The sequence below is a fragment of the Ambystoma mexicanum genome, chromosome 2q (genome assembly GCF_040938575.1).
Source record: "Ambystoma mexicanum isolate Mex_15411 chromosome 2q, UKY_AmexF1_1, whole genome shotgun sequence".
NCBI classification, from domain to species: domain Eukaryota; kingdom Metazoa; phylum Chordata; class Amphibia; order Caudata; family Ambystomatidae; genus Ambystoma; species Ambystoma mexicanum.
Window position 1 is genome coordinate 419535496 of NC_090924.1, and position 26735 is coordinate 419562230.

Consider the following 26735-nt stretch of genomic DNA (forward strand, 5'->3'; position numbering starts at 1 on the left):
CTTTATTTAAATACATTCGAATTTTGAGCAAAACACATGCCCATCTAACACAGATATGATATATTAATCAAAATATATCTTACAAAGAATTGGAGTTTGTGCTGCAACATTAGGTTGATGAAATCACTGATGCCCGCACACTCATATATTGAGTAACATATAAGGTGCACAAGATCATACATGAATGTGAAGTGGCATTAGTGCATGGAATTAGTTGGTCACTGTTGTATAGATCCATAGAATATACAGGTAGTAATTGTGAATTGACATTTGTGGTATTGCATGTTGCAAAACAGTGGACTTTGAAGAGAAATTCAGGTTGATTGTTTATTTGGTTACATAATTTTGATTGTCTCAGAGTAATACTTGTGATTAAATACAATATCTGGCCATGGCATCACAGGACATCAGGGCAGATTTGGGTCTGGCTCTTGACTGTGCAATAACCAGATATTTTCTGCATGGCCAATGGCTGACACAATACATTGAAATATGAAAAAATAAAATGGAAGAAATGGTTGAAAACGTAAGCACAGTTATTTGTGCCTCAGAATGACCGCTTGATGCAGCCTTACAAAAACTGTATTTTATCTCTGCAGGAAAAAAACAATTAATCGTGGACTTTTCTTGCACTGGTTCTTTGACCTTAACAGGATGGAGGACAGGTTGGCTGAGAATGTACATTCTTTGCACCAACTTGCACAGAACACCCAACATGCCTCAGTAGAATTGATACTCATGTAACAAGCTAATGATCAGTGTGAACAAGAGATCAAACAGTTAAGTTAACCTCTGGGTGACAATCAATTGCCACTAGAGAAACAACACAGTATAATAGACGCAATACAAAATGAACTGAAAGTGTGCAGATAAGCCAAACAATGCTTAGAGGGAACATATTTAAACATTAATGACATTTATAGTCAGTGTCTACAGAAATGAGAAACTAAAGGCCAAACTAACAATCAAGCCAGTTATATTGATGGCTTATTGGATGACATTGTGCATATAAAAATGCAATTGAAAGAGAGTAAAGAGACAAATATTGAGAAGGATGTAGACTCACAAAATTAATTTGATCAGCTATAGAAATATATAAAATTCATTAAGATGCAAAGGGTTTTATAAGTACAGGAGAAAACCACAGCAGTTTAAAAAGTGCATCAGATTACAAATGACTCGGGCACAAACCCAAGGTAACAAAATTAAGGTAGCTGCAAATGAATGAATGCAAAGTATAATACTTTGTAACACTGAGAGAGAAATCAGAAACAGTAATGAAAGATCTTGATGATGCAATTAGGCAATATGACCCGAGGAGGGGGGCATTACCGGTCACGTAATGTCCCTGGGGCCACAGTTAGAAGCCAGAGAGAAGTAAGGTCTTTAACCGAGCCCCGTGGGCATTACCTGACCAGTAATGCTCTCCATCTGAGGGTCATATTGCCAGGAACAGCACTGATAATGATTCTCAACTACAGAAAATAAAATAAAATGGACTCCAGAGATCAGGGAGAAGGGACTACATGTAGTCCCTTCTCACTTTCCATGGCGGCAATTAAAGAAAATGTTTAAAAAAGGAAACAAAAAAATGGCCGCCATGCAAGGGGCGAAGGGACTACACATAGTCCATTCTCCATTTCCATGGCAACCACTCGCAGAGAGAACTCCAGGATGCAGCAGGGCTCAGAGCCTTGTCGGGCAGGTAAGACCCAGGTGAGGGCCAATGAGCTTGCTTTTTACAAGCTCATTGACCCTCGCCGGGTACTAATGTCAGATTTTGAGCACCTGCAGAAAGACATAGCTGCTTGACAGACTATCAGCCAAGAGTCAGTCGAAAGAATACATATTTATCTAAAGGAAAAAGATCCCTTGAGAAATAGCTATAAAACATGAAGGAAAAACTGGCTTCCAAAACTAGAGCATTTGACAGTAGCAAGGCTACTCTGAATGAATCTAGGGAACACTGAGTATACTGTAAACAACAGCTGATAATTGAAATATACCATAATGGTAGATTGAGGCAAGAAATCAACAACATTTAACTGAGTTCAGAAGCACAACCTAAACCTCGCAGACAGAGGGAGATTATCCCCAATCCTTGAGATTACCTCTCCAAGCCCCACAATTGTCATGACTCAAACATGGGGATTTGGCACAGCAAACCATAGTCAGGATACAGGAGGTGCCAGACATATAATTTCCTCTTCACAAACTCACCCAGATACATAGGAAGACTTCATTTCCCTGCCAGATCCTGGGGATTATAGAGCGATTCAGGTGAGAGGAGAGGGGAGTGGCACACTTACTATGTCAGGATGGACAGGAGAGGAAATGAGAGCTCACCCAAACAGGGAATTAGCAAATCGAGATATGAAAATTAGTTAAGGGAACAAGAGAGACCATTCAGCTTGTTTGGCTGATGTTGAGAGACAGAAAAGGCTACATATAAAGGGCATTTTAGAAACCGCTGGCTATGTCAAGGATAACGAGGATAATCAAGAAACCTTAGGAAGATGGCAGAATACTGAATCTGAGCAGTAATATGTTTACATACCCTACTATCCAGCCCCTCAGAAAATATTTGGGGCTTATTACCAAAAAGAGCAATAGGAAAGAGAGCAGAGAGAGGATGCCCTGTACCATACACTAAGGAAATTGCATTCCAATCATGATGACAGGGGGTATAAATATGCAAATAGTAAGGGGTGTTCCAAGTGGTGGTTCTGACTATGATGAGTGGAAGTTGGAATCCAGTGAAAAGACCAGTGAACAGAAAAAGAAAACCACAATCACAATTTGTGGAAACACAATTAAATAGATTAAGGCCTTAATATTATTCATGACCCCTTATCATAAAAAATACAACAAATTCTGTTTGGGAACATCTAGGTTTGTATGATCAGATGATGTGATCATTTGGATTGAAGAGTTACCAAAACAACAAAGAATTCCAACATGGCAAACGCGTAAGTTTGTAGATCACGAAGGAGCTTTAAACTGCAAACCTCAAAACACTGCCATTACACACCTTAACCCTTTATACTTTCTTTTGTACATTTGAAACCATTCACATCAAGGAGCAAGGCGTTTGTCATCCATTTCTATCTGGAAACATTTTAGCTCCGGTGCTGCACTCCTAGCACCGCCTAGTGACGGATTGCATCAGCCTACCATACTTGTCAATATCCAATGAAGAGCTTAGTCCCAAGAATCCCTTTATGTCACTGGACTGATTGAAAACCACAACAACACTGCCCTCACACTCAGCCCTCACTCTGGGAAAGGTACTGCTGTTTGGAGTCAGCCGGGAAGGTGTGGGTAAGAGTACCTGCGTCTGAGATGAACGGAAATAAGTGGTAGAACTGGATACAGTTGGTCTTAGGCCAGCAGCAAAAAGTGAACCTCTGAGCTAGAATCTCACCCACAGTATATAACATTTACTATCTCCTGGTGCATGGGTAGGGAGTCAGACTAGTCGTGCCCCTCAAGCCAAACGGGAATTCCCTGAACAGGTTTAATGACAGAAAGTGATCACTCTTTTGCAGATTAAGTGCAGGGGTGGAAGTCAGATTAAGGGTGCCCCTCGAGCCAATCAGGCATTCCCTGCACAAGATTCCTCCTCCTTACATAATTATATGTTGTGTTATGTTATGTTATTTTGCATTTATATAGCGCCTTATATATCATTGGTGTGGTCTGAAGGCGCTGGTAGGTTGAACGCTCTTGGGAACCAAAGTTCAGATCAGTAGAGAGAGCAGAGAGAGTCAAAGGTGCGTATGAGCAACGGGTATGTGCGCAGCTGGTGCAGTATTCGTGTAATAGCTGCTTCTTAGCGGTAGGTGTGGTGGTTGAGAGATCAGGAGTATGTGTTCGTTCTGGCAGGATTTATCCAGACCGAATGTGGCTGCGTTAGGCCTGAGGAAAACGCCTGGCTGGGGGGTGTGTAACCAGCAGTGTTTACTTAGAATAATGGGTAGTATGCGGCGGATGTTGGTATGAGAACAGTTATACCGAATGGTGTCATAGTATCTCTGTGTTCTAGTCGAGCGGTGGTGTAAAGGGGAGAGTAAGTGTGGTGGTGTGATATGATGGGTTATATGCTCTGTCAAACGTTCTCTGCATTTCAAACCATACTATATACGTCACGCAATTCTATGCGCTCCAGTCCGCTCCATGCACCCCAGTCTGCTCACACACTCCGGTCAGCTCGACGCTCTCATGCACTCAGTCCGCTCCGCGAGCTGCAGTCTACAACGCACGCTCCAGTCCGCACCACGAATGTACTCTTGTCTGCCGCATGCATGCACTCTTGTCTGCCCCACGCATACATTCCTGTCTGCCCTATGTATACACTCCTGTCTGTCCCATGCATACGCTTCTGTCTGCCCCATGCATTCCCTCTTGTCAGGCTCATGCATGCACTCCTGTCAGCCACACAGACTCCTGTCCGTCTCAAGCACTCCTGTCCGCCACACGCACTCAAATGCGCTCTATTTATTCCGATCCGTTTTGTGTATTCTAAGTTGTTTTATGCACTCCATCCACATATTTCGCCCGTAACATCTATGAGGATCTGATTCTCCTAATTTAGGAATCTTAAAAGAAGCTTTTAAGCAGACCTGTCAAACGGATTTTATTAACATTTTCATATAATGTTTTATTAATATCACTTTTCAGCCAATATTCCCTCATGGTTATATGGGTTTGTGTTGGCATTTGTATTTTTAGGTTTTTGTTTATTTTATTTATGTATTTATTTTGTATTGATATTAACATTTTATCTTATTGCACTTATTGCACATTTGGTATTAACATCAACATTTTACCTTATAGGACACATTGCATATTTTTCAACTACATTACTGCTGGGACCCTAAGAAAGGTGCACAGTTTAAACCCAGTGTGACCTATTAAGGGGATCTAACATTGTGTGGAATCAAATTCCGAGGGGGGGTTTAGGGGAGGATTTTACCTTCTTGTAACATGGGGAAAAGAAATGCTACCCAATGAAGGGGGAACACAAAAAAACTCCTTGTAGCTCCCAATAGGAACATCTCAGAAGGTACCTGGAGGACTACCTAAGAGTTATATCTGGAATGATAGGAGGAAACAATACAGATAGCTGAAAGAGAATTGGGAAACTCACATATAACCCCTACTAGTGAAAATCCATCTCCAACCACAAAGATAATGGCTAAAGGACAGCAAGAAGATAAACGTGCCATCATCTTAGACTAGTGAGAGAATTTAGATAAGCACTACAGGATCCCTGAATATATTATAGGGGTGTGACAAAAACAGTGAGCAGACTGCTCCAACATGTGTCCTCTTTTTTTATAATAGGGGCTTGTTGGCGGAGGACTAAATGCAGAGAGTATAGACTAGAGGGGTGACAACAAGCTACCTTTAGATGTCCACACCAGAGGAAACAAGAATGGGTCTCAAACCATCTGTGTATACAGGCACGCCATCAATCTTTTAGCAAATATAAAGAGATGGGAGGCTCAATTTTAACAAAAATAACTCATATATATATTTTGTTTAACTCGGTCATGAAACAGACCATCTGGTCACATTTGCAAATCTCAAAAACATCTAAAAGAGTATCAAGTAAAAAGAGACAATTGGTCAACAGTTTTGATATTTGCATCCATTCAGATAATAATTTGTGTCATAAGTGAAGTTAGTAGCACATGGGTGACTTGGAACTAGCATATATATATATTTGCTTGGATTTTAAGCCCCCAATTTGGTTGTGTCACACAGATGGTTTCAGACCCATTCTTGTTTCCCCTGGTGTGGACATCTAAAGGTAGCTTGTTGTCACCACTCTAGTCTATACTCTCTATATTATAGGGGTGGCAACATGATCATTTCTGAATGTGGGATTAGAAGAGAGAGAGTATGGAAGATGGTGCTAAAAGGAAAGGATGATCTACTGGACCTAAAGAACCAATTGGATGACATCCAAGATTCTGGCAAACTTGCCCTCTTACTTCGTCTTGATCTATATGCCACATTTGATCTTGTGAACCACCAAATCCTACATCATCCCCTCACCCTGGTCGCTAACTCCTCCCCCGATGCAACAAGATGGGTTGATTCATTTCTTGCAGAGAGAAACACCTGTGTATTCGCTGAAAACGCCACAGTCCACCCTAATCCTGTTCCCTGTGGAGTCCCACGAGGTTCTTGCATCTCCCTAACACTTTACAATATCTATACTAAGCCCCTCTTTGATCACCTTCCACTCCCTCAGCATATCCTACACTATTTAGGCTGATGAAACCCAAATCCTGCTCTCTGGAAACTACGCCCATTACCTCCACTATCAATAAGATCTATGATACCATTCAAGTATGGATGTCCTGCCACCAATTCTTTCTTAATGATGATAAGACTTTGATCCTTATCGTGGGGTCCCCCTTGCATCTATCTAAACTAGACCCTGCCTTTCCCAACTTCACAATTGATGCATTTACCATCCCATTCTCAACCACCATCAATCAATTGGGTGTCTACTTCGGCTCCACCCTCAATATGTCATGCTAGGTCAAGGTCATTGCTTCCTTGCAGCCCCTTCTACCAAGCATAGAAATGCCAGCAAACCTTTCCTCTCCTCGCACAACCATCTCACCTCGCGTAGAGCTATCATTGACTCTCAGCTTGATTACTGCAACTCACTTTTTACAGGCACCTCCGAACGCAACCTCAACAATTTGCAAATAATTCAAAATAACACCATCCATGCATTTGGACCTCTCTAAGCACAACCACATCACAGTCTCCAGACAAAAATCACACCGGCTTCCCGTGCGAGAGCACATCAACTTCAAAATGATCTCAATCACTCACAGATGAACGCCGCTCCTTCCAACCTTTTGCAAAGACTAAACAAGACTTACTCGAGCCGGCCAGTGGATGCGATCTACAGCCACCATCAGGTCACACTGAGCTTCAAGCACACCAGAGCAGAGGGCTCTAGCTTCTCAGTCACAGCCACTCGCTTCTGGAAATCTCTTCCACTCAGCCTGTGCTCTGAACCCACATACTGGCTGTTCAGAAGACAACTAAAAACCTGGCTGTTCGATTGATCATCCTCCCACCCCCTGCTCCCTTCCTCATTTACTGTCTGCGCTCTGTAACCAGTGCCTTCATGCCCACAGGTTTAGTGCACTTTTATAAATATAAATAAATAAATAACGAATCTTAGTATTTAAAGCTAAGAGCACCCTTATCCTAGTACGGGCAGTTTGAGGACGCATTGAGGGAATTGGCAGAATTGAAAAGTAAGGTTAATAAGATGTTTTATTTTCTAAACAGCTTTTAACAATCAACTTTAGGCTCATTTAACATGTTGGATGTTTTGACATTAACAATCAATACTATGCTCAATGAGGGGCAGACCAATATGATACTGTCTGGGAACAATTGCCGGCCAGTTTCTATCATGAGTGCTGAGAGCTACACCTTGGCTTCTGCCCATGTGAATGGGAGTCTTTCATCAAATTCTCATCAAATCATTCAAGCGAGAAAAAATAATAATTTTCAGACATCTGCACAGGTGCTGACACCAGATTATATTAGTGTGAACTCGGAGTTTTATCTCTGTGCAGTGCTCCAAAGGCAGGAAAGAAAAGTTTACAAAATAGATCTCTCTTTGGACTATTGATAAGTCATAGGATCAAGTCTCTGTAGAATGAAAACTGTCATGACCCACAGGACGTGCCCCTTTTGGTCTTCCTGGTCCTTATCGCAACAGGCCTTGCATTCCCTGACACTCCCAACATGGCCATCCAGCGTGACACGTCTTCCGCGGTCTATACGTTGGACGTAACATATTCTACTAATAGACCGCACCCCCGCGGCTCCATGAGTCTCAATGCTATTGCCAAGTAGCGATCAGACTTGTGCTCCGTAGTTCGCAGTATTACTTTCCTGTTTCCTAGCTTTTCTACTTCCATTCCTTGCCCCTTTCCCTTTTCCTCTTGCTTCCTGGACTCCTGTGCCATCAGCACGTCTTCTTCGTTTCCCGGATCCCCGGATTGCTGCATCCCGGAATCTTAAACGCACGCTGGAGTCGGAAGAGACTTGCTCAGCCTTATTCAAGTCCAGGTCTGTCCGCAAGAAGACACCGCCCACGGAGTCCAGCAAGGATCGGACACAGGTGAGAAGGGGGGAACTCTGTGACAAAAACAGGTAAATTCAAGAGAGACACATTCTTTGTGGAAAACAATTAAGAATAGGGTCTAAAGTTATGTCATAGTTTTCAACCATGGAATATCGAGTGTGAATACTCTAAAACAAATAGGAAAAGAAAATAATTTGAACAATAAAGTTAATTTAAATACAAAGTTTAGGGTGTAAAACATTTAATTTGTATATAATAGACGGAATTGTTTTTGTGTCCCATGTTCCTTATTAACATTGAGAAATTCAGGGTCTTACTAGTAGCCATTAAGAATTAGATGTTATGTCAGGGTCTCGTTTCAGTGATGGCCAACGTGAAAGTATCTAGTTAAACTAGATCTCAAAAGTGAGAATTAATTGAGTTTTGATAATTTCCTTGGACTTCACGTTTCGGCGGTCTCAGGTTACTCAATTACCACCTTCATCAGGTTCTCCATGTCCGGGACCCTGTGTGAAAAACACATAAGGTGTATAAGTGGTATGTACGCCAAAATGAACCTAAACATCCCATGTACACATATAAAAACAATTCCAACTGGAAAGAATCTCGAGGCGGCAGTGATACTCTTACCTCCCAGTGCTCACGCCCAATTTCTGAGTGCCAAAATGCATCGGGAGCAACACATATGGTTCTGGTGGTTCCGTTCTGGACTTAGTAGAAGGGGAGTTATTATTTAATAGATAATATTAGAACAAGGAATTAAATTAGGGAGCAAACCAAATAGTGAAAGGGGAGCCCTCAATCCCAATTTAATGAAAGCAAAGTTCTTCAGTTGCCTCTGGCAGCAGACCCTCAAGTGGGGGTAGATTCACTTAATAGAAAAGTAAGTATATTGTTTCATTAATCAACAAAACAATGCATTGGATTAATACCTGAACAAGGGGACCAACAATAAACCCCCGTAGTATTCTTACGGCCAGAAAATCGACTTGGGTAGGAAATAAAATAAAAAATACCACCGGGGATTGCATCACGAATATTAAACTATGAGTTACCCGGTAATCCGCTGGTAGTTCCAGCAGGATACCGGGGAACTACTGAACTGTCTCTGAAGCACAACATCCCAGTATTACTATGATTTTATAGATGGCTGAGATGCTGGTAAATCCCCATTTCATGGAGTCTCACAGGACTCCATTGGATGGGGTTGTCGGAATAACTGGCACGGTTAATAACGGTACCAGTGATTTCAGCATTCATCTGCTGGTAGGGGCCTGATCTACTGGAAGGTCAGACCTGCCAATAGATCAGAGCCCCTACCAGCAGACTTGGAGTTGGCCGGTCTGGAAAGGTGCTGGTTTAAATGCTATCGGCCCCTTATTTCCAGACCAACCAACTCATAATGAGGGTGTAAGAGTCTTAAATTCAAAACTGTATGCACCATCTATTATGAAGGAAGCCTGGGTTGCCCCTTTAAGCGAGTTCTACAGTACTGATCTAGGATGACTGATGCCGTTACTTCCCCATAAGGCACCGTTTTTGAAAGACCCTAATCAAGGGTCGATATCACAACCCAGTTTGCAAATGGAGGATTCCAACTTCAGCTTGGTACAAGGTAGTGGACCTTCCAAACCTCCAAATGCCAGGCCACTTGGGGCTATCCCCCATGGCAATGTCCTATGAGAAAATAGATTTAACGTTCAATCTACACTAGAAGAAATTGATTAACAATCCCAGAACTCTACTCAGCCTGCATCGATACTCCAAAAAGGGAAGCACGTGACAGACAAGAGGAATTACTTATTTTAAAAGTCTTTCCATTTTGTCTTGGAACTTGGTGGGCAAACATTATAGACTCCGGCAAAAGGATACTATTCTCAGCCTAGAATCATATGACGTGATTCTGCTCCAGGAATCCTGGGCCACTCAAATAGGCTTGGATGGTTATAAAATATTGCAAATTAATGCTGCTAAGAAACCGAGAGGCTGTGCATATGACACCCCTTAATTCCCAAGTGGGGCTGCCAATCTTGATTCGAGACAAAATGTAATGTAAAAGGAAGGACCTATTAGAGGTTCTGAACATTAGTGGAGCCGGGGCTGATTGGCACTAACACAATTTACAAGCAGTACATGTACCATCAAATGTGTTTATCTTTTGCTTTGGAATCTAGACGACAAACAGGTGTTAATATAACCTTAGTGGCGAAGAGACGCCTCAGAATCCCTACTGACCCTATCCTTTGAGAGATATTTGAGCCGCCATTAAGGAAAACAAATGGTCCAAAGGAAAGCTTAAATGAAATCATATGTGTTTCCAAATGTCTGCGCAACAGGCAAATACATTTGTAAACATCAATGCTCTGCTAGATGTGATTGCACATATTTAAAAAAAAACAGCCACTAATGCTCTTATGTTTAAAAAACGCAAATCTTCAATTTCACCACAATTCTTTGCCATCTCTGAGATCAATAATGGACAATCAACACAAAATGATATGCAAAGGTTGTGGAAAGATCAGCATTTGGAAGGTCTTATTTCTGAGCTGGAATAAAAAAGGTGGCAAAGCCTCCATATTTATGAACGGAAGATTCCAGGGTGTTAGGGAGAATTCTCTGTTTAGGCTGAATTTCCTAACCTAGTGAGTCCCCCAGCAGCTTTGCTGGATTTCTGGAGTTTGTTTTTTTCATCCTGCCAAGAGTGAGACTCTTTTTCCTCCCACTCTTGGACATGAATGTGGTTGACTTCTTTGAATGTCAATGTGTTCTATGGGCTATGGGGTCTTTTGCTCCATAGGGCCTCATGTGTTTTGCTATGTGTATTACACCGCACCTTCCGTGCCGTAACACTGGGGTATCCTAGAGGATCCCCACCATAGACTCCATACCCTGGGAATGACTACTGTCTCCCAGGGCATGTAAAGTCACCATTGGCTTTACTAGACCTAAATTTACTAACAGAACTAGTACAAACCATCCTATTGTGGACATACTGGTAGGGGTAATTTGATTACCCCTGGGTCTGTTGTTCGAGGGGGCACTGTCCCGTCCCCCCTCGTCGAGTTTTGGCTGGTGGCAGTGGATAATACTTTTTATATTCGACCGCGGATATATTCCTATGGGATTCTTCCCATTGTTGGAGGCTAATACTTTTTCACATTAGTCTCTAACATACCGCCGGTTTATTTATCTTAAATAAATCCACCGGTTGGTATTTTCTTCCAGAACTCGGTTTTTAAAATGGCGTATGTGTTCGCCCCTATAACTCCGAAACCAAAGGTTGAGCCCTTTGTTCCACTTTTGGCGGGCTTCTGCACAGAAGCCCTCCGGAGTGGTGCCATTCTGTCTGGGTACCACAGGGGGTGTGGGGGGGGGTTTAGGCACCCTGGACTGACTGACTGCCTTGCCAACTCAAGTCGCACTCTTGTGTGATTGGCCCGAGTGGTGAGCCGCCCCGCTCACCACTTAGCATGTTTGATTGACAGCTAGGCTGAATGAATGGGGGTTTTCTGCATAAAAGCAGGGCTTTTGGGACTGGAACTTCAAAAGTCGCCACAGGACCTAAGAATCCGACGAGGGTAAAAGCTGAGCCGACCTGCAACGACGACACTTCCGGTGGAGCCCTGCTGAACCGACTCACCACTTCCCAACGACAGAGGAGATCTCCCCGCTGGAGAGTCTTCTTCAACTGACTGGTGGGAACAACCAGTCCCTTGCTTTTTCTTCGCTTCCAGGACGTCCATAGGTCGAATTGCCTGTGCTGAGCACCCCGGCAACCGGATAGCCACTGACCACTGTACCGTGACCAAAAGGTGGTGCCTTGTGATTGAGCCCTCCGCGGCTGGTCTCTTCCCTGGTGGTGCAACGATCTTCAACTTTCCTCGACGACGAGATCATCTCATCTTCTGACAAAGCCCCGACTTGCATCCACCACCAGGAACAACTGCCCCCGCCGGAGCTGTCTCTTCACTCTCAAGGTACCGTGTCCGCCTGGCTTCCCTTACCTTTCCATTGGGTCGCCTCCAGACCTTCTTAACTTTTTGTTCTAAACTGGTCCAACCTCTCTGTGACATTTTGCTACAAAGACTTGAAGTGCATTTCCACTGTGATACTTTTGGGACATACAGCCTTGCCTCTCTCCGAGTGGGCCTGGCCTCTGAACTTTGTGATTTACAGTCGACCCTGCCTTGCTCGCCTTGCATTTGTTTCATAAAAGTGTTGGTACTGAGTTGAATTCATACCCTGCCTTTTTCTCTCCCTTTCTAACGAATACTAGAGTGCCATCTATGTTACAGCATTCACCTCTATCTGCAAATAAGTGGTGCCGTTGAACCTAGACTTGTCGAAATATTGTTATGGGATTGATATATGCTTATAGTAATTGTGATTGAAGTTGTTTGCCATATTAGTGCCAGTGTGTTTTCCATAGATGTGTTTTTAAATAAATAATTATATATCTTTACACCCAAGTTCTGTTCCGTGTCTGCTTGTTCTACTGTGTAAATTGCCCTATCTCGTATACTCCAAATACGGCCTAACTCTTCTTGAGGGAAGTCTGACTGCTCAGCCACAGCTACCAAGTGAATCTTTGTGGTACAGACTGCTACCAAGTGGGTTTACTGCCAAACACCTGTAGTCTTAAATCTTTTGCAGTGGTCCCAGAGGGAACTGCACAGGTTTCTGCCTAACACTGGTGGCCGTGGTGGGATTGTATCGAGTATACAGTTTAGAGTGCTTTTCAACACTTTAGGATAACTAACCCAAAGCTTAGCACTAAAAAGCAACTTTCAAAAAACATGTCTACTATGGAAGTTTACAGTCAAGAGTCCTTGTCAGGAAAAAATACTGAGAGTTTGAGAGCTCTCTGTAGACGAGAGAATCTTTCTGTAAGAGGCAAGAAAGTAGAACTGATAGCGAGATTGCTGGAAAACCAAAGTCTGGGTACTGGTTCAGAGGAACCAATTTCTCCAGCAAATGTAGATAACAGTGATGGTGTTGATCTAAATCAAAGTTCTGATGATACTGATGAAGAGGCTGAAGAGGAAGAAGAGGCTCATGAAATTGTCTCCCCTGCTCCTCTCTCTGCCTTACCAGCTGTACCTACTGGGCCTATAACAGGTCCCACACTAAGTCCTCAAGTCCTTGAACTAGAAAGAATGAAAATAGACTTGGAATTCAGAAGGATTACTGCTCAAACTGAACAGAAACACCAAGAAATGCAACGAATTCTTAGGCTCAGAGAAATGGAGCTCAAGCATGAGTTAGAAATGAAAAAGTTGTCTGTCGAAACTGCTTCTGTCTCTACTCCTCTAGAAGTTCCAGTCCCAAAAGACCCCGGATGCCTAAGGAATTAATTGGTATGTATGAACCAAAGTTGGATGTGTTGGATTGGCTGAGTTTGTTTGAGTACAATCATGGGCTCCAGAACATCACAGGTAATGAGCTACTTACCTGGTTGTGCTCTAGGCTCCCCCCTGTTGCAACTGATGTGGTAATGGAGTTGGGGGAGGAGGATAGGAAAGAGTACGAAAGTGTGAAACTAGCTTTGATAGCTAGATTTGGGAAGACCCCTTCCCAGTATCTTAAGAGGTTTAGAACCCTCAAAAAGCATGATGGTACCCCTTGGGCTACCTGGGTGAGTGAAGGGTTGAAAAACTTAGAGGGATGGATTAAGGGTTACAAGGGGAACACTTATGAGGGTATGAAGAATCTTTTTATGTTGGAGTCTATTTATGATGCCTGTTCGCCGGAGCTCAGACAGCACTTGGCTGATTCGAAGGAATGGGATTCCAGGAAGCTAGCTAAGGCGGCTGACTTGTGGGTTGCCAACAGGACTACTCATAAGGATTCTGGGGCAACTCAGAAAAAGGATGTGGGAAAACAGCCTAAAAAAGACTCAAAGGAGAATTCTAATAACTCAAATTCCAAAGAGGGCCCCAAAGAAAACCATAAGGGTAAGCCACAAGGAAAACCGCAGCAGAATAGTGTACCTTCAGGTGCCAAACCAGAGGGAGGCCAGAACAAGCCACCATTCCAGAAAGCATTCGGAAAATGCTTTGTTTTTGGCTCGACTGACCATGTGAAAGGAGATCCCAGATGCAAGGGTAAACCTTCAGGGGTCCAGCTTGTCTCCTTAGCCTTCGCTCCAGAGGAGGAAGTCCAAATGGCAAGTGGAAACTTTCTACTACTGGCTGATGAACCCATTGGAGTCTCAGCCAGTGTTTCTTTAGTGTCTCTGGGTTTGTGGGAACAACAGAATTTAGATGTCTATAATTCTATCCCAGATAATACTAAAGAGTATTATAAGGACAGTGTCCAGGTGAATGGTCCGGAGACTCCTGCCATCAGGGACACTGGGGCCAGCATAACTGTGGTGGATAAATCTTTTTTTCAGGCTGAGGATGTTGCTAAGGCACCCAAACGCCTCACCAAGTTGGCTGGAGGGCCTGTGCAGATGCTTCCCCAATTACCATTTCTCATCCAGTGTAATGACATGACTGTGAAGATACCTGTCAGCATACAGAGTGAGGTATCAGGACGAGTTCTGTTGGGTAACGATTTAAAAACTCTCGGAGTTGTGTCTCATACCCCCAGACCTCCTAGTAAACGGTTACAAGAGCTAACCAGACCTGCAAGGGAGAGAACCATGAGAGGTACTCCCGAGGAGATGATGAAGAAGGATATCACTCCTGCTCCACTGGTATTGTCAGCTGCTGTCTCAAAGAAATCAGAAGCAAAAGTGAAACCTAAAACTTATATACCGAAACCAGCAGCCAGCACTTCAGTGCAGCCAACAAGGACTTCCCTTCGGTTGTCCACAGTTACACCCGTAACTCCCCCTCCAGCTGAGGCTGAGAGGGCGGTACAACCCTGTGTGGTAGAATTAGACTCTGAAGAAGAGCTAATGGAAGGCCAGGAACTCATTGGAGATCTGGATCCTGTTGACCATCCTGAGCTGCAGTCTTTACTGGCAGAAGGTGGACCCAACAGGGCAGACTTCAGTAAGGGACAGAGAGAATGTCCAACTCTGGAAGGTCTTCGCCACCAGGCAGAAGCTCAGGCTGAAGGGCAAGAGCCTGGGAAATACAGGTTGCACTGGGAAGATGGCCTCTTCTACATTGAACCGACCGAGTCTGAACCTGGAGACTACAAACAACTTGTGGTACCCAAAGAGAACAGACAACAGTTCTTGCAGTTAGCCCACGAGATTCCTTTGGCTGGTCACTTGAGTTTCAAGAAGACCAAGGAAAGGCTCTCTCTCTACATTTATTGGCCAAAGATGGGGGCCGAAGTAGAAAAACACTGCAGGAGCTGCCACACCTGCCAGACCTCTGGTAAGGTTGGCTCCAAGAATGTGGCACCTTTAGTGCCTCTCCCAGTTGTGGGAGTCCCATTTGAGAGAGTAGGGATTGACATTGTTGGTCCCCTTGATCCTCCAACCTCCTCAGGCAACAGGTTTATACTTGGTGTAGTAGACCATGCTTCTAGGTATCCTGAGGCAATTCCTATGAGGACTGTTACAGCTCCGGCTGTGGCTAAGGCCCTCCTTGGTATTCTTACCAAGGTCGGGTTTCCTAAGGAAGTAATCTCTGACAGGGGGTCAAACTTTATGTCCCACTACATGAAAGCCATGTGGAAAACCTGTGGAGTTACTTACAAGTTCTCAACAGCTTACCACCCACAAACCAATGGGATGGTAGAAAGGTTCAACCGAACCATGAAGAGCATGATAGGTGCTTTAGAGGAACCCCTTAAACGGAAGTGGGACCTTCTACTGCCATGCCTTCTCTTTGCTTATAGCGAAGTCCCTCAGAGGGGGTAGGTTATTCTCCCTTTGAGCTTCTCTATGGTCATCTCGTCAGAGGTCCATTGGCCCTGATTAAGGAGGGGTTGGAGAGTGCTCCTTCCCCCAAGCCAGTCAGAGTGACTGACTACATGATAGGTCTCCAGAGAAGAATGTCACACATGATGGCGGAAGCAAGTGATAACTTGAAAGCTGGACAAGCATTGGTCAAGCACTGGCATGACCAAAGGCTAACATGGTTGAGTTCACTCAAGACCAGCTAGTTCTCGTTATGATCCCAACAAGGCAGTGGGCCTTGCAAGACAAATGGATGGGACCCTTCAGAGTTGTGGGTAAACTTGGAGAGGTCAACTATCTGGTGGACTTGGGCAATCCCAAGGAGGCTCCGACAGTCTTCCACACCAACCGACTCAAAGTGTATGTCTCGAGACCTGATGTAGGAGCGTTGCTTCTAGCATCATCAGAGGAAGAAGAAGAGAGTGAAGCTCTTCCAGATCTCCTCAGAGGCTTACCTTTAGACGAAAAATTGAAGGAGGAAATCTCTCTTCAAATCTGACACCTGAGCAACAAGAGGAGTGCAAATATATGTTGAATCAGTTTGCCTCCTGTTCTCACTTTCACCAGGCTTGACCCCTTGGGGCCAGCATGACATACTCACTGGTGACTGTCTGCCAGTCAAAAGCAGAGGATACAGAATGTCAGAAAGTGTAAGAACCCACATCAAAGGTGAGGTCAGCAAGATGCTTGATCTTGGGGTAATAGAGCCCTCTACTAGTCCATGGTCTAGCCCAGTTGTGTTAGTACCAAAGGCAGGATCTAAAGAATTTAGATTCTGTGTGGACTATAGAGCTCTTAATGCAGTCACCAAGACTGATGCCCACCCTTTGCCGAGAACAGAAGAGTTGGTGGATAGACTTGGTTCAGCCAAGTTCCTCAGCACATTTGACTTGACGTCAGGCTATTGGCAAATAGCCCTGACAGACCATGCCAAGGAGAAAACTGCATTTTCTACCCCAGCTGGCTTATACCAGTTTAAGGTAATGCCTTTTGGATTGAAAAATGCACCTGCTACATTTCAGCGGATGGTAAACCAGGTTCTGAATGGGATGGAGGACTTCTGCATGGCATACTTGGATGACATAGCAGTGTTCAGCAATTCCTGGGAAGAACATGTAACCCACCTAAGAGATGTTTTGCAGGCTCTTGGGCGAGCCAATCTGACCATAAAGGCGAGTAAATGCCAAATTGGACAGAGTAAGGTAGTCTATCTTGGACATGAGGTAGGAGGTGGAGAAATAAGGCCTTTGCTCAGTAAGATTGAAGCTGTGCAAAATTGGACAACACCTACTACTCAGACCCAGGTGAGAGCCTTCTTAGGTCTCACTGGGTATTACAGGAATTTCATTGAGAACTATGGGACCATAGCTTCTCCTCTGAATGTCATCTCCTCTCCAAAATTCCCAAAAAAGGTTAGATGGAACGAGGAGTGCAATCAGGCCTTTGAAAACCTGAAAAAGGCTCTTTGCCAAGCCCCAGTACTCAGAGCTCCTGATTACCACCAAACTTTCATTGTGCAGACAGATGCTTCAAATGTAGGAATAGGTGCCATACTCAGTCAACTGGACGGGAAAGGTAGGGAGCACCCCGTTTGCTTCATCAGCCGCAAGCTGAAGGATCCTGAAACAAGGTGGGCAACAATTGAAAGAGAATGCTTTGCTATCGTGTGGGCTCTGAAGAAGTGTAGGCCATACTTGTATGGTTCTACTTTTGTCATTCAGACTGACCACCAACCCTTGAGATGGTTAATGCAAATGAAAGGGGAAAACCCAAAACTACTGAGATGGTCAATCTGCCTGCAAGGGTTTGATTTCACCATTGAACACAGGTCAGGGTGTCACCACCAAAATGCTGATGGTCTCTCTAGGATGTATATCGTCGACTAGAGGTATGAGATTCATCCAGGAGTGGATTAAATCCTCCTGTCCCTTAGTCTGGGGGGGGCGAGTGTTAGGGAGAATTCTCTGTTTAGGCTGAATTTCCTAACCTAGTGAGTCCCCCAGCAGCTTTGCTGGATTTCTGGAGTTTGTTTTTTTCATCCTGCCAAGAGTGAGACTCTTTTTCCTCCCACTCTTGGACATGAATGTGGTTGATTTCTTTGAATGTCAATGTGTTCTATGGGCTATGGGGTCTTTTACTCCATAGAGCCTCATGTGTTTTGCTATGTGTGTTACACCGCACCCTCCATGCCGTAACACTGGGGTATCCTAGAGGATCCCCACCATAGACTCCATACCCTGGGAATGACTACTGTCTCCCAGGGCATGTAAAGTCACCACTGGCTTTACTAGACCTAAATTTACTAACAGAACTAGTACAAACCATCCTATTGTGGACGTACTGGTAGGGGTAATTCGATTACCCCTGGGTCTGTTGTTCGAGGGGGCACTGTACCATCCCCCCTCGTCGAGTTTTGGCTGGTGGCAGTGGATACTACTTTTTATATTCGACCGCAGATATATTCCTATGGGATTCTTCCCATTGTTGGAGGCTAATACTTTTTCACATTAGTCTCTAACATACCGCCGGTTTATTTATCTTAAATTAATCCACCGGTTGGTATTTTCTGCCAGAACTCGGTTTTTAAAATGGCGTATGTGTTCGCCTCTGAAACTCCGAAACCAAAGGTTGAGCCCTTTGTTCCACTTTTGGCGGGCTTCTGCACAGAAGCCCTCCGGAGTGGTGCCATTCTGTCTGGGTACCACAGGGGGTGTGGGAGGGGGTTTAGGCACCCTGGACTGAGTTGCCTTGCCAACTCAAGTCGCACTCTTGTGTGATTGGCCCGAGTGGTGAGCCGCCCCGCTCACCACTTAGCATGTTTGATTGACAGCTAGGCTGAATGAATGGGGGTTTTCTGCATAAAAGCAGGGCTCTTGGGACTGGAACTTCAGAAGTCGCCACAGGACCTAAGAATCCGACGAGGGTAAAGCTGAGCCGACCTGCAACGACGACACCTCCGGTGGAGCCCTGCTGAACCGACTCACCACTTCCCAACGACAAAGGAGATCTCCCCGCTGGAGAGTCTTCTTCCCCTGACTCGTGGGAACAACCAGTCCCTTGCTTTTTCTTCGCTTCTAGGACATCCAGTGGTCGAATTGCAAGTGCTGAGCACCCCGGCAACCGGATAGCCACTGACCACTGTACCGCGACCAAAAGGTGGTGCCTTATGATTGAGCCCTCCGTGGCTGGTCTCATCCCTGATGGTGCAACGATCTTCAACTTTCCTCGACAACGAGATCATCTCATCTTCTGGCAAAATCCCGACTTGCATCCACCACCAGGAACAACTGCCCCCACCGGAGCTGTCTCTTCACTCTCAAGGTACTGTGTCCGCCTGGCTTCCCTTGTGACGATTAGCGTGAGGTGTCTTAAATCCTTACGTTTCCATTGGGTCGCCTCCAGACCTTCTTAACTTTTTGTTCTAAACTGGTCCAACCTCTCTGTGACATTTTGCTGCAAAGACTTGAAGTGCATTTCCACTGTGATACTTTTGGGACATACAGCCTTGCCTCTCTCCGAGTGGGCCTGGCCTCTGAACTTTGTGATTTACAGTCGACCCTGCCTTGCTCGCCTTGCATTTGTTTCGTAAAAGTGTTGGTACTGAGTTGGTTTCATACCCTGCCTTTTTCTCTCCCTTTCTAACGAATACTAGAGTGCCATCTAGGTTAAAGCAGTCACCTCTGTCTGCAAATAAGTGGTGCCGTTGAACCTAGACTTGTTGAAATATTGTTATGGGATTGATATATGCTCATAGTAATTGTGATTGAAGTTGTTTGCCATATTAGTGCCAGTGTGTTTTCCATAGATGTGTTTTTAAATAAATAATTATATATCTTTACACCCAAGCTCTGTTCCGTGTCTGCTTGTTCTACTGTGTAAATTGCCCTATCTTGTATACTCCAAATACGGCCTAACTCTTCTTGAGGGAAGTCTGACTGCTCAGCCACAGCTACCAAGTGAATCTGTGTGGTACAGACTGCTACCAAGTGGGTTTACTGCCAAACACTTGTAGTCTTAAATCTTTTCCAGTGGTCCCAGAGGGAACTGCACAGGTTTCTGCCTAACACAGGGCTCTTGAAAAGAGAGAAGATTGTGAATTCTAATATAGTCACCCATGCCTTCATCTCCTATTGTCTTGGCCAAACCCACTTAATTCCCACTAAACAGTGCCCAGATGTAGTTATAGTCATACACGGTTGAGAAAGCAAGATCCTCTACAGAAATCAATTTGCGGAGAGTGGCCAAGTGGTCCCTGCATGAAAGGCCATTTACATGAGACCGAGGACCCCCACTTTATCAAACAGATGTCCTGGTTCCTGTTTAAAAGGTTGAGTGATGTCCGGTTCTACAATAGCCTAGGGATGCACCATCCACCTCCCATAGTGCCCTTTCCCATTATAACAATCTGTGAAGCCACTTACTATTAATCATGTCTCTCCTAATAGAGCCATAACAATCATGTACACATTCTCTAAACACTGACAAATGCAGATTTCACATACCATTTTTTGTCACTTTAGTTAATTGTTTTCTTCTTTTTGAGTAACAAAAAACTTAGGTATGTTTTTGCCTATTGCTGGATGATCTCATCATGGTGTGAAAAAGTGAGGAAGGCGAGGCGCGCACTCCACTTCCCAGTCAAAATATACCTGATACAAAAAGTAACTGGGTTAAATCCCAAGAATGTCCAAGTATTAACAGGGTTGAATCCCAAGTTACTACAGCTACCAGAATCCTTAGAGACTGAAAGAGCATCTAAATTGGTAACACCTGAAAAGAAACACAGCCTCCCAGATGATTGCTTGTGACAAGAAAGCACTTGGAGGAGAATGACTAAAGAGTAACTGAATTGCAGCACTTGGGATTTAACCCTGTTAATACTTGCAACTGAGCTGCAGCACTTGGGATTCAACCCTGTTAATACTTGGACATGCTTGGGATTTAACCCAGTTACTTTTTGCATCGGGTATATTTTGACTGGTAACTGGAGTGTGCGCCTCGCCTTCCTCACTTTTTCACATAATGATATGGGAGTCCTGCGATCCAAAGGCAGCAGCACCGGGATTATTATGCCTCACTTTGGAGAGCCATAATGATGGTTTCCCCTGACCCCCAATTTTGGGAAAGATGTGTGCTCCAGGAGGGGTGTCGGTTTCTGGTCATCTGAATTGAAAAAATGTGCTCACTACAGCTACCAGAATCCTTAGAGACTGAAAGTGCAACTAAATTGGTAACACCTGAAAGGAAACACAGCCTTCTGATGATTGTTTGTTAAAAGAAAGCGCTTGGAGGAGAAGAACTAAAGAGCAACTGAATTGCAGCACTTGGGATTAACCCTGTTAATACTTGGACATTCTTGGGATTTAACCCATTTACTTTTTGCATCAGGTATATTTTGGCTGGGAACTGAAGTGTGCGCCTCGCCTTCCTCACTTTTTCACATAATGATCTGATCATGACACATCACAGATGATCACATGCAGAGCAAGGATAACATTATTTGGGAAATGGCCAGTTACATTACGTAACCTTACCGTTTACACTCGCCAGATGTTGTCTAACTCGTTTGTTTTTATAAGAACACAGAAATGATATAATTATCTAATTTGCGTTGTAGGTCAGAAACAAAAGAGGTTCAGATAATACATTTTCTGAATCCATTTTGAATATATTGCCGATATCCACAAGATGCGATTTTATAGTATCCATGTAATGCACTTGACATATGAAAAGTGACTTGCAGAAGCACGAGAATGACTATTTCACCTTCATCCTATGCTCTCCCGAGCAAGCACATGCAAGTCTTAATATTGAAGGTTATCTTAATGTTCTCCTGATGTTTGGCATTTATCATTCACAAACATGTACAATTACCTGGCTGAGCTTTAAAAACTGACTCGCCAATAGTGAGAAAATGGGTGACATTCTTGCATACAAGTGATCGTATGCCAAAGTACTATTGCCAGAATTTGCACAAACACTTCCAATATTTGGAGTATATGGAGATGAAGCAGCCTACACTCTCAGAGCCCTCACATGGAAATGCCTTCAAAATTATGATACTAATGGTATAGAAAACAGTATGAGCATTTATGCATATGATGGCATTGCCTGACTTGTACCTACACAAGAAGCACAGCTTTTGGTATCACCAATGCCTCCTTTTGTAATTGTTACTCTCAACTACTCAATAGATTGAAATAGAAAAAATGCCTCGGATAACTACCATTCTCATTCTGTCTGGACAGTTTTATGTGACGATGTTGTCAAAATATTTAGTTGCTGTGTTTTGTTGGCACACAATATTGTTATTAAGAGTGTTATGCAAGAGCCCGACCACACTGATCGACAACACAGTGCCAGATGGTGTTCCGCTCCCTCTGTAACTCAAAAAGCACAGCTGGACAAAGACATTACAGAATCGGAAATTGCGGCGTCCATTTCTAAGTTACACTCTGGCAAGATGCCGGGTCGTAACGGCTTTCCCATTGAAATGTGGAAGAAATTGGGAGGGGAGGGAGGGGAGAAAATGGCTGGCCCTCTACTTAAAATCTTTCTTCATTGTAGGGAACAGGGAATCCTTTCGCCTGATCTATACAAAGCTAGCATCGTAGTTATTCCCAAACCACGGAAACCTCCTGAACTTTGCAGCTCATATAGACCAATTTCATTCATCAATAGCATAACGAAAATCCTTGCAAAAGTACTTGCTGCCAGACTGCAAACAGTGATCTCTTCTCTAATTCACCTGGATCAATACAGATTTATGCTGGACAGGCCGAGACGTATGAACATCCGCAGACTACATCTGATGCTGGAAAGCTCACCAGTTCTTCATGAACCTCTTTCACTACTAGCTATTGACTTCGATAAAGCTTTTGATTTGGTGACGTAGGATAGCCTCAGGGAATTTATGGACAGGATGGGATTTGGGGAGACCTTTTTGGGTTGCGTCCAATTACTATATGAATCTCCACTGGCGGAAGTTAAGGTCAACGGGTGGCCCTCCAAAGCCTTCCCGTTGGGAAGGAGGATGCGCCAAGCATGCCTCCTGTCCCTGTTGCTATTTCCAATGATTATTGAACCCCTTGTCGTACTGCTCCGTCATACGGACTTGTGGACGGGATTCCGGTGGCCCGAAGGTGCAGAGGACAGGGTACCATTATACGCAGATGAACTCTTGATATACTTAAGTGATCCGGTCTACTCCTGCCCAGTTATTACACAGATGTATTCCGCGGGTTACAAGTTAACTGGAGCAAATCTATTTTCTTCCTGATTAAAGGAACGGATCGCACATTCCCCCCAAACTGTCCATACTGCATGGAATAGGATAATTTCCACTACTTGGGCATCCAGGTGATGGTTGAACTTTCTGAATATCTGACCCACAACTTACACCCAGTCACCGAACAGTTCACTACTGATGCCCAGCACTGGGCACTACTTCCATTGACTTTTATACATCCTACAACATGCCCCTCTGCAAATCTCTGACCTGGAGTTCCATAAAATAAAGGGTATTCTCAGGGGGTCTCCTCTGGGGAGGGGGACATCCACGAATCACCCTTTAAACACTACAATGTTCTATCTGGGAGGGTAGGATAGGATTACCACATCTTTGGTTGTACTATTGGGCAAGCCAGATGATGTTCATTAATGACATCCTTCATGGTAACTGGGAACTACTACACATCCGAGCTGAGATTAAAGGGCTACAGGAGATGCCACCACTCATGAATTTATACCAACACCTGGGTACCCCCCCCCCCCAGACGATGGCAAAACACACAGCACCATTATGGAGGGAAGCCCACAAATATATAGGCTGGGACAGAAAAGTGACCCCGGTACAAACCCTATGGGGGAACGGTAATCTGCCTGAAATAAACCGACCGCCGGTGTGGTCAGAGTGGGTGGAGACTGGGATTGTGACGGTAGGTGGCATACTTACTAGGGAAAAAGGACCTCTTTTGAAGAATTGAGCTATACATACGGTCTCCTTGGAACAGAGCGTTGCCATTATCTCCAATTTACCCACGCACTGTACACGCATCTTCCTGTAGTCACAGATATGCCAGAATGTACACCGCTGGAATTAAACGTTCTGTTGGAACATATACCCACAAGGTTACTTCCACAATGTATCACGTTATAGATGCCTTTGCAACACCAGAGTTGTCTAACCTTAAATCGAAGTGAGAAGTGGATATGGGGACAATAGAACTGGAGGATTGGATAGTGGCATTGATGTATCCACGTGAGATCGCAATCTCTTCTAGACTGTCTGATACAACTTAAAGTTCTACACAGAGCATACTACCCAGGGTTGCATTGCATAGTTGGAATCATACTACCAGCCCTAACTGTCTATTCTGTAAGGGCGGGGGGCATTCATCCACACTCTATGGGAATGCCCCCTGAGAAACAAAATCCTTGATACTACCTATATGTTCTGGTAAAGTGAATGGTTGTTATGGTGTATGACTATTAAATCAATAAAATGTTATATTAAAAAAAAGAGTGTTCATAATCAAAGATTTTGATATTTCATGATGTTATTGAATAAGTATGTGGTTTGTTTTTAGCGTAGAGGTAGACAAGGATAAGTGAGTGTCTTCTGTGAATAACAGCTCTGAAATCCTACTCCTTTTCGTTCCAGATACACCCTGCTTCCTTTACCTTACCTCTGGTACTAACATGGAAGACAACTGCCTTTGCTTTGTGTCGAGTCTCAGTCGTTATGTATCCATCAAGTGTTCGTGAAACACTGTACAATCATTTGTGAAAACCTTTTTGTTGCCACTAGATCTAACACGCAATCAGATGTCAACTATTGGTTGCTCTTAAGCCAATCATTCGAATTCTGTATCACACCCTACGCTTATGTCATGTTTATTGTTCAGATTAGGACTTGGATCTCCTCGCCAAATGCTGCTTAGTCCAGTCAGTGGCCTCAATTTTGATCATTGAGGCAAAACGTATCTCCAGCAGACAGTTGTCACAGATTGGATTCTAGCAGGCAGGATACCTTACAATCAGACTGTCAGAAGAGGGCGGATCTTGAATAATAGGGTTTATTGATCCTTTTGTCTTCGAAAGATGGGGCACGAAGACAGCTCAGTCAGAGCTTTGCTGTACATTTCATTCATAGAAGCCTAACTTCTTTCACTGTCGTCACCTCAGTGAAATATGGAAGTCACATTTAACTGTGGTGATGTCACAAACCCACACACCTACTTTGCTACATTGCTGGAACAAACTCTCATTGGGTCCTCATCCCACTCCCCTCCGACGCTAAACAGCACCCCAGGCTGTGCCAAAACAGTAAGTCATGGTCTTCTTGTAGGAAAGGGTCATATCTTTCTTCTAAGAGGATCCTAATGGTTAAAAGGTACCCAGAATCAGAACACAAGTGTACATGGGTGACTATCAACCCACGTAGAAATACACAACCACTAGTCACATCATAGAGAAGTCGAGAATATTTCCCCATGGTTGAAAGTCACCCATATACAAATCTATATGATGTCCTGTTCAACTCTAGAATGATATTGCTCTGGATTTACAACTAGAGTACTCACCTAGAAACAAAGGACATGTTGTAAAACAGTGGTTTGGCTACACTTCATATGGACATTGATGGTAAGAACATTACATTGTTCGAATGGTGAACATGACTATTAGGATATGTTGACCTTTCACACTTACAAGAAACGGGAAATTGTGTTCTATGGGGACCAGGATGATGATTTTCTATTTGTCTTCCTTGCTCCTCCATCTGTTTCTGTCTCTTGTGGTGTGTTTCTCTAGTGTTGCATGTTCTCGTGCACTCCCGCTGGTAGACCGTCCACTGGGAGTGATTCTTTGGAGACTGAATCAGTGATAAATATGCTCCCTGGTTTCCACACCACATCATTGGCAGCAGCAGCAGCGTACCCATTTCACACACATTTCCTTTCAGGTAAGCTCCTGTAATGATCTTTGTGCATTTATTGGTGTAATGTGCACCAGAGTTAGACATATTTCCTAGTGAAGCCTCACCAAAGATAAAGTAGACAGCAAAATGGAGACTATATATACTGGTGTTAGCAGGTAAAATGAGATTACTTTTCACTCAGCGAGCAATGCAACATGCCTGTTGTACTTATAGAGATCACAGTGAATACCTGCAAAGAACCAGTGAAAACTCTTGAAGTGGACCACAAACTCTTTTCAGAGACTGAACATATGGTATGGGTATTTGTAAAGTCCTAATATATGCTGGTGTATGGATAATGGTAGGGTGCATTTTACATGATTGGACTCCCTGTGTGGGGCTAGGGAAGCGTTCAATGAAGAACACCTGACTGTTGTTCTGAATTTCATGAGGGGGGCTAACAACTGAGCAATCTGCATTGATCTAGTCCATCTAGATTTCCGTTTACACTGCATACAATTACAGATTCTTTTACATCATCGCATCCCCCCAGAAGGTGTTCCTCAGTCGGTGCCTTTGTACCCACGTAACAGCCACCTATAGACTTTGCCTTGACCTTTCAACAGTCCTGCCACCACGGGAGACCCTCTTGGACTCTATAGAGCTACAGGTTCAGAATGCCCGCACCATCCTCCAGTTCCACACAGCACTAAAACGGTGGCTCTTCTGTCAATACCTCCCAAATGACTAAATCCACACACCAGCAGTGATGAGCTACTGTGCGAAAACGCCATACCCAATGCCGGCTTCTACACGTTGTA